The sequence below is a fragment of the Neofelis nebulosa genome, chromosome 4 (genome assembly GCF_028018385.1).
Source record: "Neofelis nebulosa isolate mNeoNeb1 chromosome 4, mNeoNeb1.pri, whole genome shotgun sequence".
Classification (NCBI taxonomy): Eukaryota; Metazoa; Chordata; class Mammalia; order Carnivora; family Felidae; genus Neofelis; species Neofelis nebulosa.
In genome coordinates this window covers 130,302,562-130,319,555 of record NC_080785.1, presented here as the reverse complement: position 1 = coordinate 130,319,555, position 16,994 = coordinate 130,302,562, and the positions used below count along the sequence as shown (strand labels likewise).

Sequence of the window (16,994 nt, the reverse complement as noted above, 5' to 3'; positions counted from 1 at the left end):
TATCTATAAGTGGGCATTTCTACCTTTTGACCACCTTCCTCTTATTCTCTGCCCCCACTCCACCCTGAAAGACACCATCAAGAAAATGAAAAGCCACAGACTAGGAGGAAAAAATATGCAAAATACGTATCTAATTTGAAAAAACTGTTAGATTATACAAAAACCTCTAAAAGCTGAATAATAAACTACACACTTTAAAAATGGGCAAAAAAAAATCTGAAGTCATTTCCCCAGAGATATATGGGTGACTTACATAAACACATGACAAGAGATTTATCACTAGTCATTAAGGCAATGCAAACTAAAACTACGGTGAGATAACCACTAAGATGTATATTGGCTATTAAGAAAAAAAAAAAAAAACAAGTGGCAATGCTGAGTACTGAGGTTGTACAGCGACAGGAATTTCTATAGTGTTGACGATGAAAAGCAAAATGGTATTTTTGGGGGGATGATGGGAATTTGTTCTTCTTAATCGTAATTACAAGTCTAAGTGCATAAAAATTCACAGACCCATACACCCAAAAGGGTTACGCTTAATATGAATTACCTCAGTAAACCTGACCTGAAAAAAATTCTCCCTTTTCCAGTATTTTCTTTGAAATATTTTAAACACTTCAGTTTTCCAAATTCAATTCAAACTTTTCTAACACCTCTCCTCAATTACTTCTAAATGGCCTTCTGAAAGCCTCCTATAACCAGTTTGATCAAACCTTAACTCCACAAGGCAAGCAAATGTTCCGTATGACTAGACAATCTGGTTCCAATGCATATGATGTACAATTAATCAGAGAAGCTTCAAGAAGGAAAGACACGTAAAGCATTCCACCTGCACCCAAGTCCTACAGGTGCTCCAGTTATCTAAAAGAAAATCGTCAAGAGGAATAATCAAAGGAAAGGATTCTAAAAACAAAAGAAATCTTACAAAGGGAAAGGAAGTGCTCTGGATGCGATGGTCACAACAACAAAAAATCACCAACCCACACTCAGACATACCCCCTCACTGGGAGAAATCAGGTGGGCAGAAGAACAGAAACTATCAAAAGAAACCTAATGCTCACCCTGAATCACGTCATATCAAATTTCCCTGTCGTGGAAACCAAATCATAGGACTTCCAAGACAATATACAAGCATTGGAAGTCTAAGATAGTTAGAACAGTTAATGGACTACGCCACGGAGAACTTCACAGAAATGATTATGCAGAGGAAAGTAAGAGCTGGTAATTGAAAAAAACAGTTGCTATTTCATTATGAAATGCACATGTGCCTGCCATAGTTCCAAATCTTAAGTGTAAAGAAACCCTGAAATACAAAGCACTTAATACTGCATAGAATCCAGAGGAATACCTCTAATCATCTTCTTAACGCTTGCTTTGTCACAAAGACGGTACCATTTGTTGGGAAGAGGACAAATCTAGTCCAGAAGTCTAGGCCAGGTTCTATTACTACTAACCTGTTTCACAACTTAGGGTCAGTCCCTGAATCTCACTGAATTCTAGTTTTCCTGGATATAATGACTGGATAAAATTACCTCTATGAGGCCCATTCTAAAGACATTTTTCCATGGAGGAAGAACAGGAGCCTAGGGCAATCCAAAGAATTGTAGCTCTTCTTGGCCAGATACGGCTACAGCCATATGAATGTGGATTTAACACTATCTCATTTTGTAAAACTACATTATATATTTACCAGTAGCATATGGGCTTCAGCAAAAAGCAAAACGCTGCCCTACAAACTCTAAGCACAATAAACATCTTCTACGTAGAGAGCAACACCAAGGCTCATCACAATCAAACTGCCAAAAGCCAGTGATAAAGGGAATCTTAAAAGCAACTAAAAACGCATTTTGTAGAGAAAGAAAGAAAAAAGAATGGCAGATTATTCATCAGAAGTGATGCAACCCAGAAGACAATGGAACAACATATATTTAAGGTACTTAAGGTACTTTAAGGTATTAAGGTACTTAGATAAAGAGGTCTGGGCGGCTCAGATGGTGAGCTTAGGTTCTGATCTCTGGGCTTGTGAGTTGGAGCGCCACTTCCGGCTCACTGCTGTCAGCATGGAGCCCGCTTAAGATCCTCTGTTCCCTTCTCTCTCTGCCCCTGCTGCTGCTGCTGCTCTCTCTCTCAAAAATGAATTTAAAACAACATTAAAAAAGATAATAAACTGAACCTAGAATTCTATATCCACCAAAAACATCTTTCAAAACAAGCACAAGAAATTGGAAGGCTCATAGACCATCAGTGGTAATATAAAATGGTGCAGCCACTTTGGAAAACAGTGTGGTAAACTTCAAAATATTAAAGACTTATCAACTGTCCCAGCAATTCTAGGTATATACCCAAGAGAAATTAAAAGACATATCTATTGGGGCACCTGGGTGGCTCAAGCGTTGAGCGTCTGACTTCGGCTCAGGTCATGGTCTCACAGTTTGTGGGTTCGAGCCCCGCATCGGGCTCTGTGCTGACAGCTCAGAGCCTGGAGCCTGCTTCGGATTCTGTGTCTCCCTCTCTCTCTGCCCCTCCCCACCCACACTCTGTCTCCATCTCTCAAAGATGAATAAACATTAAAAAAAAAAAAAAAAAAAGATGTTATCTATTAAAAATTGTATATGCTAATGTTTATAGCAGCATTCATAATGGCCAAAAAGGGGAAAATTCAAAATAACCAACTGGATAAACACAATGTGGTATATTATACAATATTATTTGGCTATAAATAGGAACGGGTACTGATACATGCTACAACATACATGCTGTTTCCAAGGTGAGCCTTGGAAACATGGCAGTGAAAGAACCCTGTCACAAAAGACCACATATATTATTTCATTTACACAAAATACCCCAAACCAGAAAGAGTGTATCAATGGTTCCCTAGAACTGGGGATGCCTGTGTGCAGTGGAGTGGGGATACCCTGGAGGGTGACAGCTTAAAAAGCACAGGATTCCTTTGGGGAGTAAGGAAATGAGGCCACAGTTCGTTATTCTGTGAATGTACTAAACACCAATGAACTGCACACTTTAAATAGATGAACTGTATGATACAGGAGTTGTATCTTTAAAAAAGCTGTTATAAGAAAAGCAAAAATTAAAACTTCTGAGAAATAAAACACAAATCAATCAATCACCCGCAGACCTCAGCTACAAGGAATGTTACACTAAGTCTTTCAGGCAGAAGGAAAATATTACTGCATGGAAATCTGGACCTAAACAAAGGAATGAAGAGCACCAGAAATGGTAAATATGTGGGAAAATACAAAAGACTTCTTCTGTTATACTTTGCAACCTCTTTAAAATATAATTGACTACATAAAAATGTTAATATATAATGGGAGATTACAACAGCAGTAACAGCAGGAAGGCAAGGTATAAGAGTGGTAGCATACTACTCTAAGATTCTTACATTACAGATGAACTTGAACACCACCAGTCTGAACTGCATGGGTTCAATTACAAGTGGGTTTTTTTTTTCCTCGAAAAACACAGTATCGTAAATGTATTTTCTCTGTTCTCTGATTGTGTTAGTATTTTTTTCCTTAGCTTACTTTATTGTAAGAATACGCTATATAATACATATACAAAATGTGTTGAGTGTTCATGTTATTTGTATGGCTCCCTATAAATAGTAAGCCATCAGTAGTTAAGTTTTAGGGGAGTCAGAAGTTATATGTGGATTTCAATTCCATATGGAGTCAGCACCTCTAACCCCCGTGTTGTTCGAAGGTCAACAGTATAGGTAAAAAAAAAAAGTCTGTCAGGGACGCCGGGGTGACCTCAGTTAAGTGTCCTATCAGGATCTAGCCCCAGGTCATGATCTCAGGGTTCCTGAGTTCCGAATGCCACATCAGGCTCTGCGCTGACAGTGGAGAACCTGCTTGGGGTTCTTTCTCTCTCTGTCCCTCTTCCGCTTGGGCACAGGCATGCTTCCTCTTTCTCTAAATAAATAAGTAAGTAAGTAAGTATACTAAGGCAACAAATTAAACCAAAGACTTACAGGTAAGAATAAAGAATATAAACAGAAATTAAAAAAAAAACAAAAAAAAAAACAACACTCAACCAAGCCAAAGATGGCAGAAGAAAAGGGGAAGAAGATAGGTGGGAAAAACAGAAAACAAAAAGTAAGACAGTAGATTTAAAACCAATCATATCAATAATCACATTAAATGTAAATGATCTTTATTTAACTACAAAAATTTAATTATATCTGCCTGTAAGAAATCCATTTCAAAGATAAAGACAAAAGGGCATTTGGGTGGCTCAGTAGGTTAACCATCTGAGCCTTGATTTTGGCTCAGGTGATTATCTCATGGTGTGCAAGTTTAGCCCCACACTGGGATCATGCTGACAGTGAGGAGCCTGCTTGAGATTCTATCTTCCTCTTTCTCTACCCCTTCCCCACTTGCACACTTACACACACATGCACGTGCTCTCAAAATAAAGTAAAAAAAAAAAAAAAAAGACACACAATTATGGAAAAAGATAAGTCACAAAAACCCTACTCATTTATTAAACCTCCTTGATATATGACAAAGGAGTATCAGAACAAAAAAACTTATCAGTGATAACGGTGATCCCATAATGACAAGGGCTCAATTCCTCAAGAAGACACAATTCTAATTATTTATGTATCTAATAAGAAAGTGGACATAATTAAATCAGAAGTCAAAAACAGAAGGGTAACTGGAAAAACCTCACGTTTGGAAACAAGGTGACAACTTGAAATCATGCATCAGCCAAAAGAGGGAGGGAAAATTATAAATCACTTTTAACGGAATGAAAACGAAATACAATAATATCAAATTGTATGGACTGTAACTAAAGAAACACTCAAAAGGGAAATTTATAGCATTAAAGGTCTATATCTGAAAAACAAAGTTCTCAAATCAATCACATCAAACTGACACCTTAGGAAACTAGGAATAGAAGAGTAAATGAAACTCAAAATACACAAAATAAAGACCAGATCAGGAATCAATGGAAAACATAAGAAAAACAATGGAACCAAAATCTTGTTGAGCTCAATAAAATTCTGATAAGCCAGACTCATCAGAAAAAGAAGACACAGGTCAACAATAAGGAATAAGGTGACATCTCGATAGCTGCTACACATCTTAAAAGGATAATATGGGAATATTACCAACAGTTTTATTTCGGTAAAATGGACAAATTCCTACATTCCTTGAAAGGCACAAACTGCCAAAGGTCACTCAAGAAGAAACAAGTAATATCTCTATAAATTTTAAAGAAATTCAATTTGCATTTCAAACCTCCATAGACAAAACTCTAGGCTCAGACGGCTCCACTGGTGAATTCTACCAAACATTTAAAAAGACTTAATACTAATTCTACAGAAACCCCTCCCGAAAAATGAAAACGAAGAAGGAATTCCCAACTCATTCTATGAGACCCACATTAGTATGAATACAAAACCAACTACATGACAAGGTTAAGTAAACCACATACCAATGGCCTTCATGAATGTAGGTGCAAATATTCTTAAAGAAAAAAAAAAAAATCTAGGGGCACCTGGGTGGCTCAGATGGTTGAGTATCTGACTTTGGCTCAGGTCATGATCTCACGATTTGTGGGTTCGAGCCCTGCGTAGGACTCTGTGCTGACAGCTCAGAGTCTGGAGCCTGCTTTAGATTCTGTGTCTCCTTCTCTCTGCCCCTCCCCTGGCTCATGCTCTGTTTCTGTCTCTCTCTCGCAAAAATAAACCAACATTTAAAAAACTTTTTTAAAAATCGAACACGGATTATTGCCAAGAACATAAATGTATCATGACAAAGTGGGCTTTTCCCCCAGGAATGCAAGGTTGGTTTAAAATTCCAAAAACCAACCAATGTAATTCGGCATTAAACATGAACAACTGTATGATCTTAACAAATGCAGGAGATGCAGAGCAGGGAAATGTACTTGACAAATCCAACGTTCATTCCTTAATTAAAAACTCTTGGCAAAGTAGAAAAGAACTTCCTCAATCTACAAAAAAGTACAGCTAAAACCATACTTAACGATAAAAGACTGAATTAAAACTCAAGAACAATGTAAGGATGTCCACTCTTTATAGTTTCTATTCAACACTATTCTGAAGAGGTAGTGTAGCAGGCAAGTAAAGAAAAATAAAAGACATCAAAACTGGAAAAGTAAAACTGTCTTAATTCACTGATAGGGTCATCTATAGAAAAAAACTGCAAAATCCACACAAAAGCTACAGAGGCAGTAAGTTTAGCAAAGATGCAGGAAACAAGACACACAAAAATAACTATTTGTATAAACCAGCTAAAAACAACCAGAAATTAAAATCTTTAAAGTAGAAACAGTTACATAGATAGCATCAAAAATGTGAAACACTTTGTGATGAATTTGACAAAAGATACCCAAGAATGAAACCCAAAGAACGCCACTAAGAGAAGACCTAAATGGGAAACCCACAAAGTTTTCAGAGATTGACTACTAAATCTAATGTGGTTAAGATGTCTGTTTTCTACAAATTCAATGCATCCCAATAAAAATCCCAGCAGGCTTGGGGCGCCTGGGTAGCTTTGTCAGTTAAGCGTCTGACTTGGGCTCAGGTCATGATCTCACAGTCCATGAGTTCGAGCCCCGCATCAGGCTCTGTGCTGACAGCCTGGAGCCTGCTTCAGATTCTGTGTCTCCCTCTCTCTCTGCCCCTCCCCCGCTCTCACTCTCTCTCAAAAATAAAAATTAAAAAAAAATCTTTTAAAAATCCCAGCTTTTTTTGCAGAAACTGACAAGGTGATGCTAAAATTTATATGCAAATACAAAGGACCTAGAATAGCCAAAATAACTTTGAAATGAACAAAAGTGTATCTTAATACTCCCCAATTTCAAGAGCCTAACAAAAAAAATGTTAAGACAGCACAGTACCAGTGTAAAGACAGAGATTGAGGGAACAAAACAGAGTCCAGAAAGTGACATGTATACAGTCCATTGATTTTCACCAAGATACCAAGCCAATTCAAATGAAGATATAATCTTTTCAATACAAGATCCTAGAATAACAGGATGGGCATATGTAAAAAACAAAACCAAAAGAAACCACCTAATTCACCCTTACAAATACGTATACAAGTATCAGCTCAAAACAGACTGAAGATCCAAATTTAAGAGTTAAAACTATAAAACTCCTAGAAGTAAAGACCTGAGAAAAGCTTGGTGACGTTGCGTTTGGCAGAGCTTTCTTAGATATGACACAAAAAGTAAAAGTTATAAGAGAAAAAAATCACAAATTGGACTTCATCTAAAACCAGTGTTCTTCAGAAGACTTTTAAAACATACACCTGAATCTAGAATAAAGAACTATCACAATTCAGTAAATCACACAACCCAATTTAAACATGGGTAGAAGATCTGGGGGAAAAAACCCACAAAAAACCTTAAAATATACAGATGGCAAATAAGCGCATGAAAACAACGATCAATGTTATTAGTTATCAGGAAAATACAAAACCACAATAAGAGACCTTCAAGCATCCTCTATCTGCCTAAACTTAAAAACACACACATCAAGGTTGACAGAAATGGGGAGCAACACAAACTCACACACTGCTTTGGGAATTTAAAATATAAAGCCACCGTGAAAAAACAGTTTGGCAGTTTGTTAAAACATTAAAAATACCCAGTGACTCCAGCGCTTAACCCAAGAGAAATGAAAGCATATAGGTGTACACCAAGACTTGTTTGGAAATGTACAGAGCAGCTTTATTTGTACTGGCTAGAAACTGGAAACGCAAATGTCCAACAACAGGTGGATAAACAAGTAGAACAGGTGTACAATGGAATATTATTCAGCAATAAAAAGGAAAAAATATGGACAAATCTCAAAATAAGTACGCTGATTCAAAGAAACCAAAGGAAAACCAAAAAGTATATGTTGTAGGATCACATGTATACAAAATTCAAGAAAACGCATACTAATGTGTAGTTGCAGAAAGCAGATTAGGGGCGCCTGGGTGGCGCAGTCGGTTAAGCGTCCGACTTCAGCCAGGTCACGATCTCGCGGTCCGTGAGTTCGAGCCCCGCGTCAGGCTCTGGGCTGATGGCTCGGAGCCTGGAGCCTGTTTCCGATTCTGTGTCTCCCTCTCTCTCTGCCCCTCCCCCGTTCAGCTCTGTCTCTCTCTGTCCCAAAAATAAAAATAAAAAACGTTGAAAAAAAAAAATTTTAAGAAAGCAGGTTAGTGGTTGACTGGGAACAGAAAAGGGTAGGAGGAATTACCAAAGGGCAAGAGGAAATTTTTAGAGATGACAGATAATTATTTCACTTGTGGTGGTTTCTCCAGGTTCTTCTTTAAACACGAAGTTTCTTACAGGCCAATTATATTTTAATAAAGTTAAAAAATTAAGCCCAGATGACAAGATGTTGTGCTTTTTCTCCTGATTACAATACTTTTTAGTTTTTCCTAAATAATAGAGGATTTAGTAATACAGAGTAATAGAGAAATTATACATTAGTGTATAAATTAATGTTTTGTTGTTCATCACTTTTTTAAAATCAGGACATCAAATCTAGTTGTTCGGTACTATTTGATAATGTATTACAGAAATGCTACAAATACATCTGTTTTTTGTAAAGTATTTCTCACTAGCTTGTAAGTATTTTCAAAATGCTCTATCTTCCTTCCCAGTAATTTTAATTGGCAAATAAGCCTAACATTTTAGCTGTAAATTTAGTATCAATACCATCATTACCATTACACAAACTCACCCCATAAATTATAACATGCATCTCTTCAGAAACAATCTGTACCACCACAGTTTTCACCAAGGCATAAAGTGGTTTTCCTGATGGCTGGAAGAGTTCATAAATCCAGCTTGTTTACAACTTCATGTAATTTTGGGGTCACTATGTTATTTCTTATATTGCCTATATAGTAGAGTAAAATCCTATTCTTCTTCCCGATCTCTACACCAGTATCTAGTCCGAAAGTTTTTAGGCCCAGCACAAGAAAAGATATGAAAGGCAAAAATCACAGCCAGGCTAAGTTTACTTAAAGGTCAATTACCTAGCTGGTTCTTTCTTGCTTATGGCATGTAAGTTTTCATGGGGCTAGACACAGGGAGAGATGGGACTTCTTTCACTACTTTTGAATCCCTGAGTCTTGAAAAGCCAGAGGTAAGGAAAGAAAGTAAGCCAACTCTCATTTACCAGAAGTCTTGCTTTTTTCAATTCCAGGGCTACGGTTTGTTTGTTTGTTTGGGGGGGATGGGGTAGGGTGGTGGTAAAAAGGTTTAAACTACTAATTAAAATGAATTTTCAGGTTAGATGAGGAAAATCCAAATCACGTAAGACAAGTGGAAACTGGCACTAATTGCTCCGCATTCATCATTCTTAGGCTGTTTTTTGCTGCAAAGCAGATGCAAAGAAAGCCAACAAGATCGCTTTCTTGAGTCTAAATACAGCCAGTCGCAAGAATTAAAAATATGTTCATTCATATACAATAAATGGTATTCCATAACTTACAACAAATACTTGCTTAACTGAAGATCCAATTAGAATCCTCAAGAACGGACCTGTAGAAAAAGTCTGATTTATCTGCAGACTACAAATATTCTAACTCAAAAGGGCAATCCATCAGTCCAAAAGTCTGTTCTTGAAAGAAAAAAATATATATATACATATATATATCACACAAGAAAACCACATTCTGTATCTTACTTTGTGCAACCCTGATGGATTTACTCAATTACATCAAGGTAAGAGTTTTACAATGAAAGATTAAGGAGCAGACACCACCAGGAAGTCAAAGTTACAAGTTTAGCTCACACCTCTTTCCTCAAAAATCTGACTCATTAGCACTAGACTTAGCAAAGTTAAAATGACACAGAAATATCCAAGATATGTTTGTCATTATGTAGAATTTGAAAGACTTTTACACTTCACCACACTGCCTATTATTAAGACTTTGGAAACACTACTATAAATTTAAGTTCCACTATATAAATAAGACACTTGAAAAAGTAAAGAGTTACCAAAATAAATAAATAAATAAGTAAATAAAAGTAAAGAGTTACAATAAAACTCTCATTTCTAAAGCCCTATTTCATATAAAACTAGACAGCCTGGATAAAGGAAAGAGGACTAGGAAAAGATAATTAGGACCTATTTACTTGACAAGATCAATGAACTGGAAACAAAACAAAATTCTGGTGATTACAAAACATAACTGAAAGAGTGAAGACTATACTGGTCACTGAGAAAAACAAGGAAATATCCTTATACAATTTTCTGTGCATGTTATGAATAAAATTACATCTGAAAATATACTTTTCAAAAACAAAAGGATCACAAAGATTCATCGAGTTACCATTAGCTGGTTTAACTAATAGGAGGATTAAGCCAAACACTAAATTTAGCAAAAGTTCCCGAGCTAGGGATCAACATGGTTGCTGTGTATTAAATTTATTCATGCTTATATAGAACATTTCCTGTTTGTAAATGCTTTTAAAACTAGGTATGGACTTTCTAAGTTTGCATGTAACCTCTTTTTAGAAGCCAACTCTGCAGTTCGGCATTAGTCTCTATTTTCACTGGGTATTTGTTTATTCCCAAAGTCGTGTTCCAGTAATTAAATGCATATTAATAGCTAACAGGTTAACTGAAAATGTAAAATTCTCTTTTTACAAAAACATTCCAATTCATCAGAAGTATCTTCTTTCATGAAATTCATTATTAGGTCAATGAGTTTTAAAAATACTGATAAACAATTAAGAGGCTTCATTTATAAAATAGAACCAACTGAAAGGGAAAGCTCATATAGGACTTCCATTCTGAAAATAATAGGTAAAATACCAATATCTGTATTATATTAACGAGTTCAAAAAATTCTCCAACCCATCTCTTGAAAACCCCTTGCTAAGAGAATTCCACCCATTCTGAGTCCTACTGAGCTTCAAAATTTCTAAGAAAAACAGACTTCATGACTTGGTCAATTTTAATCCTATCCTCCTTTAAACCATATTGCATCTAGACCAGTCTAGCCACTGTTTTACAAACCTTTCAAGATAGCTGTTTCTAAAACCTTAAGCCAGCAAGCAGAGAACAGAACGGAATTTAAGAGAAAGGTATTTTTTAGTTCTCCTGAGAAGGAGAACCTTTTTAAAAAAGACACTGGTTCACAAGAATTCTATTTTGGGGTGCCTGGGTGGCTCAGTCAGTTAAGCATCCAATTCTTGCTTTCAGTCCAGGTCATGATCTCCAGGTCCATGAGTTGGAGCCTCACATCCTGCTCTTTGCTGACAGTGCAGACAGAGCCTTCTCTCTTTCTTCCTCTGTCCCTCCCATGTCTCTCTCTTTCAAAATAAATAAATCAACTTTTAAAAAATTCTATTTTGCAATAAACTGTAGTCTCAGCTGTGAGCAGAAAAGCAAGTATGAGTTTGAAAGGGAGATAATGAAGGAACCTATCTTAAGAATAATACTATGCAAAGAGTAAAAATTCTATAGAAACTAGAGAGAAAGTAAACAAATGTGGGTAGTATTTCCAAGTCATTTACCGAGTGATTTTTTTTTTGAAAGGACATAACCTATGTGCACAAAGGGTTAACCAATATGACATTATTTTAAAAAGGAAACATTTTACACTAGAGATTGGAGAATGGATTACACTTGAAAAGGAACACCTAAGAGTACAAAGCTGCAGCAAAGTAAGATCCTGCCTCTGAAGACTGAATAACAGTCACTGTCCCTGCCCATGAGGGCTTCAAATTTATATTTGGGGCAACAAATGTTAACAAGAAATTCTGGTGCAAAATGACAATGTGCTGCTAGAGAAATACACAAAGTTCTTCTATGATCACAGAAAAAAAGAATCAACAGAGGTTTCCCAAAAGAGTTGACATGAGCTGGGTCTTACCATGCAAAGGTGGTGTTTACTGTTTACTTTACCAAGTAACAGTAATAAGGTAAGAGTCTTCAGGCACTGTTACAAAGAACATGCTGAAGGAACACTTAAGTTTGACCAGAAGGTGCATGGTAAGAACAGGCAAACATGAGCGGGTGGGTAGGACAGTGCCAGCCCAGGCTGGGCCTTGCACATGACGTTTAAGGAGACAAGGCAATACCTCCCTGGGCAATCAGGCAGCAACCAAGTATTCTAAGCAGACAAGCTACATGATCTAGGTGTTTTCTAGAGAGATCACTGACTACCTGGCCGACCAAGGCTACTGCAATAGTCCAGGTGCAAGTCTGGACTAGAGAGGCTTGCAATTAATGAAGTTCACAATGAAATAATGAGGACCTGAAGTGAGGTGGTAGCAACAGGAATACAGGAGAAATAGAGTAACAGAATTTGATACCTGGCTGCTACAGGTGGGTGTCTTAAAATGATGTCTACAGAGGCGCCTGGGGGGCTCGGTTGGGCGTCCCGACTCTTGGTTTCGGCTCAGGTCATGATCTCACGGTCCATGAGTTCAAGCCCCACATTGGGCTCTGCGCTGACAGCGTGGAGCCTGCTTGGGATTCTATCTCTCCCTCTCTCTCTGCCCCTTCCCCCCCAAAAGTAAATAAACTTAAAAAAAAAAATGATGTCTACAGATTGGTGGCTATATAGGTGGCAATGCCATCTTCAGAGGAAAACTAAATAGAAACAATATAAATGTGGAGTTGGAAAAGATCTGAGTCACGTGCAACTGTGCTATGTAAACTCAGGTTGGGAATGTAAACTCTAAGCCTCATTTCATTATCTGAAATGGAGATATATATCATAAATTTAAAGCGATGAAATGAGACAATGCATGAAATGGGCTTAATATAGTGCCTACTATACATTAAATGCCCATTAAATGTTGGCCCTTATCAGCATAATTATTAGGTAGGTTGGGGCCAGGTTACTGATGAAACCTTCGATGAGCTGTGTCCCACACGTCTTCCTGTTACCTAATGAAGCTCGTTCTAGGTCTTACAGTTACAGTACCTAACTCACTCAATTACGGTTTGTTCAATAAATGCTAAGCATAAAAAAGTATAGGGGCACCTGGGTGGCTCGGTCGGTTAAGCGTCCGACTTTGGCTCAGGTCATGATCTTGTGATGGTTCGCGAATTCGGTTAAGCGTCCGACTTTGGCTCAGGTCATGATCTTGTGATGGTTCGCGAATTCGAGTCCCGCGTTGGGCTCTGTGCTGACAACTCAGAGTCTGGAGCCTGCTTCCGATTCTGTGTCTCCCTCTCTCTGCTCCTCCCCCACTCATGTTCTCTCTCGCTCTCTCCCTCTCTCAAAAATAAATAAAGCTTAAAAAAAATCTTTTTAAAAAGTGCAAATTACTCCTGCTGTTTTAGAACCAAGCTTTGCCTTGAGGCAGGACCCAGGATTAACTATTGCAGAAATACAAACTTTGTAAAAATAAGAAACAGAGAGAAGCATCAGAGTCATTCTTTTAATTAAAAGATATAACAAAGACTACCACTAGGACTGCAGCACACCTGTCTGTAGTTAAAACGCCTTCCACACCAATGTTTTGACAGAAAGCCTGTATCTTAAGGATCCTTAATAGGAGATTAACTGAATCTAGTTTTGGTCAGTCTGAAAGTTTAATTTTTTAGACCGGGTAAAACAGAACAAAGATTTTTAAGTCCACAAATGAAGGATTTCAAAATAAAAACACTAACTCTATCTTAAATAAGGAAACTTCAGCTATACATACTCTTGCCAAAAAATTTTAACACATAAAGCCTTCCTATTCCTATTCAAATTCTGAAATATACAAATATCTACGGACATTATCTTGGAATAGAGGAGTGAGACATTACAAATAAATTATTTTCCATATACTTTTAAACAAGTAATTTGGCATCATGGTATTTAAGTCATTTCATTATTATAAACTGCCAAAACTGACACAAATCACAGAATTTTACAACTGGAGGAGACACAGAAATCATCTAGTTCTGCAAATTTCAGGGAACTTCAACTTACTGCAACTCAGTTTAAAATCCCAATCTGTTATCTGTACATACATAATGTCTTACAATGTGATATTTTTAAAGCTTTCATTCACAACTGCAGTAAGCAGAAAACTGTGTATAGTGAAACTTCTAAGACATCCTAAGACTCTTTGAAACATAATTCCATCAAATTTCAGTCTGTCTGGACAGCCAAATTCCACAATCCTCATAACCTTCCAATAAAGAAAAAAACCAAACCAAACACTAATTGCAGAATTTCATGTTGCTAAGATTCACCTAGATCAGAAGTTCTCCGTATAGAATTCTGATGGGTTTTTTGTACATGATTTATAGGTTGGGTAGACCAGAGACGAGGCATTGTCAGGCACATCCTGCGGGGCCAAAAACAAAAACAAAGGGCAGAGAAAAAATCAGGGGGCAAAGAACACTACCTACCCACCTCCCCGTATTATTTATCACTCCGGTCCTGAGCATCAAAATGTAACTCCCCTTCTTATAAATTCACTTCAATGATGCACACCAAAAGTACATGTCAGGATAAGCTGACAGTTTACAGTCATACATTTTGTCCCAGAGTACACAACAAATTACATGTCCTGTGAGTGACTTCTTTAATTTTCTTAACTGGAGGAAAAAAACACAAATAAAGACAGCAGTACATACCAGGATAGCAGAATGTACATAACAGAACACAGATGCTGAACGTCTAATGATATGTGTGCTCCATCAGACCCTGCTCAGGAGACAGATACCTTCCACTGCACCACTGCCTTGGGAGAGTCAATAATTCACAAACTCACTGCTGCTTCTGACCACTGATTTTAATGGTGGCATGGCATGTTCTTTCAAAGAATTGTGTAATTTTCTGAATGAGTCAAGCGATGAACAGTACTTCAAAGGTGATTTTATGGCAGTCAGCACATACTGCATATTCTCGGCCCATTTTTATGGGCCTATTTGATCAAGAGACAGACTGAAAAACATCACAACAAGCAAAATAAATCACCCAATCTATACAGGCTTATGGTAACTTTTTACATCATAGGTGATATGATTAACCTAATAATCTCAGGATAATTCTAAGCAAAGTAGCTATTCAGCAAACATTATATTATGGCCCTTTTCTAATTTTAACGGCCCTGGAAAAGGGTGACATGTTCTCCCGTGAGATGGCAAAGGTGAAGGGAAAGAATTAAAAGAATGCAGTTAAAATACTTTGGTACTATATTAATTTGTCCATTTAATTATGTCACATTTCTATTTCTTCCATTCTACTAACTGGGTAGGAAATCAAGTAAGTTACTTCACTTGTCTGAGCCCCAACTTCCTTAACTGTGGAAGCTGGAATAACAACTTTATCTCAGGATTGCTTTGAGGATTATACTGGGAAAACGGACATAAAAAAGGTATGGAAAATGTAAAGTGCTATGCAAATATAAAGTATTTGAATATATCATCTTAAGATTTACAGTCTAAATGTTCAAGTGCCTGGTGCAATACACTCTACATGAGTGCTCAAATATTTGTCCATTTATTCAATCATCATTTAAAACTTAAGTCCCAAAAATTCAATTCTGGAACACAAAGACCACCTCATGTACTACTTATATATTTTTCAGTAGTAACATTAAGAAATCAGTTTTGCCTAGGGGCACCTGGGTGGCTCAGGTGGTTAAACGTCCAACTTCAGCTCAGGTCATGATCTCACGGCTTCTGAGTTCAAGCCCCATGTTGGGTCTGTGCTGACAGCACAGAGCCTGGAACCTCTTTTGGATTCTGTGTCCCTCTATCGCGCTGCTTCTCCCCCACTCATACTCTGTCTCTCTCTCTCAAGAATAAATGAAACATTAAAAAAAAAAATTAAAAAAAAAAATAAATCAGTTGTGCCTTTAGAATGAGTCATTCGATCCAATCCAATCCAATCCAACAGGTTTTTGGGTTTTTTTGTTGTTTTTTTTTTTTAACAATATGTATTCTGTGCTAGGTCCTGCGCCAAGTTGCTACATACAGTAACTCACTCATTTAGTACTTATAATACCCCTGTGGAGAAGTTACCATCCACAAATGAAAAACAAAAGCACAAGTTTAAGTAACATGGCCAGGGACATAAGGTTAGCAAATCACAGAGCTGGTGTTAGTTGAACTTAGGTAGGACACCAAAACCTTGGCTCTCAACTACTACTACTAACTCTCCAATATGGTAGCCACATGTAGCTACTGGGCACTTGAAAGCTGGCCAGTCTGAACTCAACTGTGCTGTAATTACAAAATGCACACCAGATTGCGAAGACCTAGTATGATAAAAAGAACACAGAAAGTCTTACTGCAATTTTATGTTGACTACATGCTGAAGCGGTAGTATTTTAGATAAAACAGATTAAACAAAATAAATTCTTAAAATTATTTTCACCTGCTTTTCACTCTCTCACTGTGGCTAGCAAAGTTTAAAATTTCATGTGGCTTGCAATGCATATACTTACATTGGACAGCACTGATTCAGAACATCATACAAAACATTTCTAATACAAAAAGCACAAAAGAGCTTTAAATTTACAAACACAACATGTTTTAGAGTACAAATATACTCTTCAATCTCAGCTAATAGCTGTTTTAATACTAAATCAGTGTAACCAATATAAAAAAAACCTTTATATAATCTCTTAATGTGAATTATTATTTAAATTTTATTCCAGAATTAGATTTTTTAAATTTCCCATTATGAAAATTGCTTTTTCCAACTGCAAAAGTGGTATCAACTCATCTATACTATAGAAATTATAGAAAAGCACACACACAAAAGAATCCATCATCTTACCAGTCAGAATATTTTAATCATTACTTCCAGGTATATATATCAAATGATATGAAATACTGAAGTGCGATCATACGGTTTTATCATTTTGAAACTCACTTTTTTTCTAATATATTACGAACATTTCCTTTTAGTACATATTCTTTCTAAAACTTAACTTTTTATTTTGAAATAGTTAGATACACAGGATGTTGCAAAAATAGTATGAGGTCCCATATAACTTTCATCCAGTTTCCATACAGGGTCGCATCTTCTGGA

The 16,994-nt window shown here is 36.9% G+C and overlaps 1 protein-coding gene across 1 annotated transcript in view; it reads right to left on the bottom strand.

Moving 5' to 3' along the window:
- The window catches only part of RYBP (RING1 and YY1 binding protein), an 80,357-nt gene that overhangs the window by 50,147 nt on the left and 13,216 nt on the right, over positions 1 to 16,994 (bottom strand). The window lies entirely within an intron of this gene.